The following is a 7422-nucleotide window of genomic DNA, read 5'->3' on the forward strand; positions in this document are numbered from 1 at the left end:
ATTAGAAAAATCTGTATTAAAACTACACTGAGATTTCGTCTCACTCCAGACAGAATGGCAATTATCAAGAATACAAGTAACAATAAACATTGGCGAGGATGTGGGGGAAATGCCCACGTGCATTGTTGGTGGGACTGCAAATTGGTGCAATCCCTCTGGAAAGTAGTATGAAGATGCCTCAAAAAAACTAGGAATGAAACCACCGTTTGACCCAGCTATCCCACTCTTCAGTATATAATCAAAGGAGCTAAAATCAGCATACTACAGTGATGCACCACCTCAATGCTTATAGCAGCAGAATTCACAATAGCTAAGCTCTGGAACCGGCCAAGGTGCCCTTCAACAGATGAATGGATGAAGAAAATGTGGTATATATATATACACAATGGAGTATTACTCAGCTGTTAAGAATGACTTTATGACATTTGCTAGTAAATGGATGGATCTAGAGAGTATCATGCTAAGTAAAATAAGCTTATCCCCCCAAACTAAAGGTGGAATGTTTTCTCTGATATATGGAAGCTAACCCACAAGTGGTAGGGGCAGGGGGATGGGGAGAGAATAGAAGTCAGTGGATTAGACAAAGGGGAATGAAGGGAAGGGAGGGGGAATAGAAATAGGAAAGACAGTGGAATGAATCTAACATAATTTTCCTACGTACATATACAAATACATAGTGAATCTCCCCATTCTTGTGTACATCCACAAGACTGGGACCCTAATTGGAATAAGATATATTCCATGCTGTATAATTATATCAAAATGGACTTTACTGTCATGTACAACTAAAATGAGTCAATTAAATAGAGTGAGGATGGCATTTTCCAATGATATTCTTAAAAAAAGTTATGCCTCATTTCCCTCTAAAGCCTAAGAAGTTAGTTAAAAAAAGACTATCAATGCCGTTCTAATTTTAGATCTGAGTACCACTCTGGGGTCACTCCTTGGGTATCAACTTAAGAAAGGCCTGTCTTTTCCAAAGGCACTGCAGAATTGCACCATCCCGTGGACTTGGGCTTTGAACACTCAGCAGTCTTATTGCTGAATATGAACATAGCTGCTTCCCATCCCAAAAGACATTTCATTTATTATTTCAAAAATATTTTCTTTGGGCACTTTTAATCCTTGGGGACATTTACTTGATGAATAGCAAATAAATTCCCTAACCAGACTGTTGTTATAAATATCCATGGCATTAAGTCAAACCATTTGCATTGGAAACTTTTTTTTTTTCCTTGAGGAAAAGGGGTGGCTGACTTAACCTCAACATTTGGGATATGATTTTCCCTAAAATAACTACAACATCCATCATTTTTTTTTCCTGCTGGTGTGTCAATTTTTTAATGAGAGTCTGGGTCCTTTCAGTACCTTTGGTTCCATAATAACAATTTCATGTGTTTACTCTGGCTTACTGAAATACAACACTAAAGAAAAGTTCAGTGACTCACTTTTGATTGGGGTTACTCTTAATTATAGGATGAATGTTTAAAATTTGATCACTCACATGAAGATACTGTGTGCTTCAAAATAAGATCCATGGCAAGCCTTTTAAATGTCAAATGATCAAACATTTAGACAGTCCGGTGTTTTCAAACTATGGCCCTTTCTTCACAGGTGCAGGTGTTTTCAAGATTATTATTGTTTTCATCCATGTATAACTGAGCTCGACTTCCCGCCACTCCCTCCCCAGTACCAGGAGCTGAGTAATGCATTGAGTAATGGATTAAAGGCTCTGCAGTGACTAATGCAGGTACCGGGGAGTCTGTTTAGACCTATAGCACATGCATCAAAATGAGTTGAATCAATACCATGGAGTCTTTCTCAGGTGCCGCTGGGTGGCCCAGAGAAGCAATCACTTTACTAGGACTCCAGTCCTTCTATCTTACCTGTCGCTGCTTGTTACATTGGATATGTGGGACAGCAGCAAGGGGGCTGGGTTGCTTTGATTGTTACCTTGGGTTTTTATTGTTCGATTTAATTGGTATTGAGCTCTCATCTTCTGTAAAATGGTAGCAACAGCAGGATCTGCATTGTAGGGTGTTTGAGGGGATGGATTGTGATAACCATGCATACGCCATGCCTAGCAGAGCACAGGCTCTTGGTACACACCACCTAAGTGTTGGATGTTATAATGACTCTTCTAACTTTCATTATCTGATCAGCATTTTGGCCTGCAGAATGAGTTCCTTTGCTCTGAAGGAAATTGTTCAAAAGCAATTGTTCAAAAGACTGCGTGGTAAGCGCAATTTCCACTTTAGATGAGCAATCCCTTGCGGGAGTAGTGGGTACACCATTCTGTCCTCCCTCAGGGCTCCACCAAGCTCTGCTTTCTCATATTTGAAAGCCCAAGATTGCTTTGTCTTCTTGAGCCCAGGCTCATGTGGACTGGCCAGGACTGAGGGCACAGCTCAGGGAAGAGCCTAGTCGAATCTCAGTCAACAAGATTTATTTAAAATGTAAAGACAAGCAGAGCTGTCTGGCAAAATTGGAAGTCAGCTGCAAACCTGTGGCCTTTGAGTGGTTCCAGGAGACACAGTGATCCCAAAGCTGATCTTGGGCATGCAAGTAGGGTGGGCTTGTGGGGAAGGGGCAGAGAAAAGCTGATATGGTCTAGATGTCGTTCTGGGGATTTGCATGACATGTTTTTCCAGTTCTCTTGAAAATCCATCTCTTTGATGACTCTTAGTAAACTTTAGACCTTAAAAGTCAGGCCTTAATCAGGGACTTCACCCATTTACAAATATTTATGTTTTATGTCAAGCTTGCTGCTAGGTCAACTGAATGACATGGTTCTCTTCTCTTGGAGCGCACATTCTAGGTTGGAGACATAGACAGTAAATGAGGAAGCAAAGAAAGAAAATCATTGTTAAATGTTGAGTGCTTGAAGGAAGGGATTGTGTGCTAGAGAACTTTTGTCAGACAGTCTTGACCCCTCTGTCCTGCTCTTGGGGAACATTGTGCCTTTTGCAGCTAAGAAGGACAGAGATCATGTTCCATACTTCCTCTGTGTGCAAGACTACAGAGCAATTTCTTCGGGTTATGTGTTGACACCCGCTCAGTCTTTCCTCTTGGGTTATGCAATTGAACTGAGCAAAGGGATCTCTATTGCTGTTCCTATTTTAGTTGTGAATAATAATGTTGCCAGGGCCTGAGTCTCCGCTGCTATAATTACTATTTTTATCCTCGTTGTCAGAAAACATGGCTTTGCACATTGATTTGCTCACAGATTGCTTTCTCCCCCCACAAAGCAGCTCATGGATCTGGTGGTTTCCAGAACACATTTTAGACAACAGTGTTTTAGAAAATGCAGCATTCAGCCCTCCTTGGGTGGTGCTGTGTTCTGAATTTTTGAAGAGTCGTAAGTATGTCTTTGAAGAGAAATATTCCAGATAAGATATTTACATGTGTTGGTGACCCTAGGTTTATGAATGCCTGGCTGAAGTCACCTACTTAGAGCTCATTCTGTAGATCTCAGGAACCTGCCTATGATTTCTTGAGTCTACAACCCCACCCCTACCCCTAATAGTAGATAGCTGTGGCACAGAAAATTTAAAATAGTCTCCTTGACACAAAGCAAAACAAAACAGAAACAGTAGTGTTTGATGGCAAAGGTATAAATAAATTCCATAATAAAGGATAGTACAAAGTAAATAGATATAAATTAACCTTGTTTTAAAATTTTGCTAAAAAATAATATAATATAGGAATTCCTTGGTGGAAATTTCATACACATCAAAAAATGTGCTATTTCTCCTTTTCACCCTTATTGTAGTCTTAAAAGATTTTTTTTAAAAAAATTAAAACAAGAATGCAATTCTTTACTTAAATATTTTAAAATATAGATATAAGGGAATTGATTTGCACATCTGTTTGACCTATGCATCTATCAGCAGAGAATGCAGCAGCCTGAGTCCAGTTCATTGCTCTGGAGTTCTGATCTGTGTCCAGCTTCTCCTGACCATCTCTAGCTATGATCCACAGTTACCTTGATTCTTTCAGCTAACTCCAAGTTTGGTCATAGATTCTTAGTATTAGATCTGAAGAAAAATGATGGGTACTCTAAAAATTGGTTTCAGTGATTTCAGTTGTTTTTTTTTTTAACTTTTTTTTTTTGGTCTAAAATATTGACAATTATATCTAAAGACCATGTGTTCACAGATGCTGAAAGATAGCCAAATACTTTTATTACAGGAAATTCCTCCTACCTCCTCCTTCCCTGATGGTCAGAATAACACTGAACCTTGCAACAAACTTAAACGTAAGAGATACCCAGCCGCCGTGTGGAGTTCAGAAGCTGGCAGGGCTGTGAAATAGCCAGTTAACCTTCATGAAAGAGGCTGCTTCCTGACCACTCATTCCCCAAGCAGTAAGGCAAAGGAGGGTCCTACGATGGGGACCAGTCCCTGCCCTCTGGCCCTGGAGATCCCCATTGCTTTGCTCATCCCTCATCTAGCTCTTCACATCAAATCCCCTTGCCCACATTTGTTGGGTGTCCTCTGGATCCTTCCTTCAAAAGTGGAAATAGTTCTCAGATATTAGTGTGTATCAGAATTACACTAATCAGTTGCAGAACATACTAGAAATGCAAATATTGCTGTCTCTAGGGTAATTGATAAAAGAATAGCAAAAAGAATACATAACTTAACAAGCAGTGCTGCTATTTGTCACCTATAATGCTAGTACTCGTATTGGGAAAGTACTTGATAATGTCCACGGTGCTTTTATTCAGTTTGGATATTTCCCTGTTCTAGCACCCACGGACCATTAGATAGGATCCCATCAGCTTAGTAAACCTAATATCAAAATTTTCTTCATCATCTTCCCTCTTTTAGTTATGGGAAAGAGCATTTAAGAAACACATTCTAGGGGCTGGGGTGTAGCTCCGTGGCAGAGTGCCTGCCTCACATGTGTGAGACGCTGGGTTCGATCCTCAGCACCACATAAAAATAAATAAAGATATTGTGTCCATCTGTAACTAAATATATTTTAAAAACACACATTCTAGTTATTATCCCTTACCTGCTATCTGGTACTGACTGCTGTGATCCAAGGGAAAATGTATATCCATTTAGGAGACTTGGAATTGAAGCCATCTCCACCACTTTCTCTGTTGGAAAGGGAAACTACTTGGGTCCTCTGAGCCTCTTCCCTTTCTTTAGAATAAGGACAGTAGTGCCCATGTCCTGGGATAATAAGAAGACTAAGATGAGATGATAGTTTATAAAAACACTTTGCAAACTATCAAGGAGGAGACTAGGCTCTGGTTTGGTCTGTGCACTGAGCTGTTACTGGGGAGAACGCTGTTTTGGTTTGGGCTGGGCAATGGATTCCTCAAATTTGAGAACAGGGGATGAAGGATCTCTGAAGTGAAGCAGGAGAAGGAAAGGGGAAATAGGCCTCAGTGAGTGTTAGTGTGGGAAGGGAGGTGGACCTATGGCAGGGAGGTGGAGACAGGACAGAGCACACATTCACTGGGTGCAGGTTTTTCAAGCACATATTGAAGTAGGGTGACTTTAGGTGAGTAATGTTAGGCTAAGTACATGAAGTAGAATTCCATTACCCTGAAAAACATATTGTTTTTTTTTAATTGTGGTTCAGTTTCCAGTAATACAGGCAAACCAGATAACCTGAAACTCTTCTGCTGAAAGCACTTGGAAATGCTGGATGGACCATAACAAACATTCTTTCAAGTGCATATTTGAGCTCTCAAGAAAGTAAGGGAACAACTCAAGGATGCAAAGCAAAGGGGAATATGGAAATTAGGGTAGTGACATGTAGTTGTTGGTTTAGCTGCCTCTTGTTTTTAAAACCTGTTTCGGTTATCTGGGAATTTGGGTTTCATAGCCTTGCTGGATCTTACACATGGCCTGAGGCCAGCAGAGGTGAGTGGTTGGAACTGAGCCCCCTCTCTGAACATGTCTATAGCACACTCCAGTTCCTCTTCCCAGCTGCCTGGTTTTGGGGCTCTCTTGTCTTTCGTCCATTCTGTAATTTATTCAACAAATATTTATTCAGCTTCTCCTTTGTGGCTAGTACCAATGTCGGTCCTGAGTGCTCTTCCCTCACCCAGTATACTTCCACATATTCATGGCTAAGGAGGTGTTTTGAAGACTATAAAGTTGTATTTAAACATGCTACGTTCCTGTAAGAGTCTCCTGGATGAAGTACTGATCTCAGCTCAGCTACTTCCTGGTGAGGTCTCGGGGCACTTCCCTAACCTCTTGTATTCTTCTATTTTTATTATTTATTTATTTATTTATTTTGTCCCAGGGATTGAACCCATGGGTGCTTCACCACTGAGCCACATCCTCAGCCCTTTTTATTTTTTTAATTTTTGAGTCAGCGTCTTGCTGAATTGCCTACAGCCTTGCTAAGTTGCCGAAGCTGGTTTTGAACTTACAATCCTCCTGCCTCAGTCTCCCTCAACTTTGGGGTTATCCGTGCGTGCCACGGCACTTGGCAATTCTTTTTATTTTTAATAATGCTTATGAAATGTTTTTGATATTGGCAGACTGTTCTGGGTTGAGATTATCAAAAACAATTCTTGACACCAAAAGAACAATCCATAAAAGGAAAATTTGATGTTAGATTTCGATCAGACTTAAAACTTCTTACTGTAGGAAAGACACCAAAAGAATGAAAACAAGTAATAAATTGGAAGAAAATATTTTCAAATCACATACCTGACAGAAGACTTGTGTTCAGAGTATGTGAAGAACTACCAAAACTCAACAATGAGAAAACAAACAGGCCATGAAAACATGCTAACCATCATTAGTTATTGGGGAAATGTGAAATAAAACCACAATGATATAACACTATAAACATATCGGAATAATTTAAGTAAAAATTAAAGGCAAACTAATAATATCAAGAATGGTAAGGATGAAAGGCAATGGAAACTTTTATTCATGGCTGGTGGGAACACAAAATAATACAGACACTTTAAAAAACAATTTGTCAGTTTCTTATAAAGTTAAACAATACACTCACTATAGGACCAGCAACACCATTGCCCAATATTTACCCAAGAGAAAGGAAACATTATGTTCACATAAAGCCTACAGGTAGATAGATATTTATAGCCATTTATACATGATCTCTAAAAATTAGAAATAACCCCAATATCTTTCAACTGATGGTATATCCATTCAATGGAATACTACCTACAATAAAAAAGGAAGAATTGTTGATACAAGCAATAATGTAGATGGATCTCAAATACATTATGCTGAATAAAAGAAATGGACTCCAAAGACTACATACTATAGAATTCCATTTATATGACATTCTGGAAAAAGCAAAACTATAGAGACAGAGACCAGAGGAGTAGTTGCCCCAGGTGACCTCTCTGTTCTTTCAGGATGTAGGACAAGCCTTCTCACCCCTAAGAAATAGTTGTTTGACATCCCCCTGGATCTC

The sequence above is a fragment of the Ictidomys tridecemlineatus genome, chromosome 6 (genome assembly GCF_052094955.1).
Source record: "Ictidomys tridecemlineatus isolate mIctTri1 chromosome 6, mIctTri1.hap1, whole genome shotgun sequence".
Taxonomy (NCBI): domain Eukaryota; kingdom Metazoa; phylum Chordata; class Mammalia; order Rodentia; family Sciuridae; genus Ictidomys; species Ictidomys tridecemlineatus.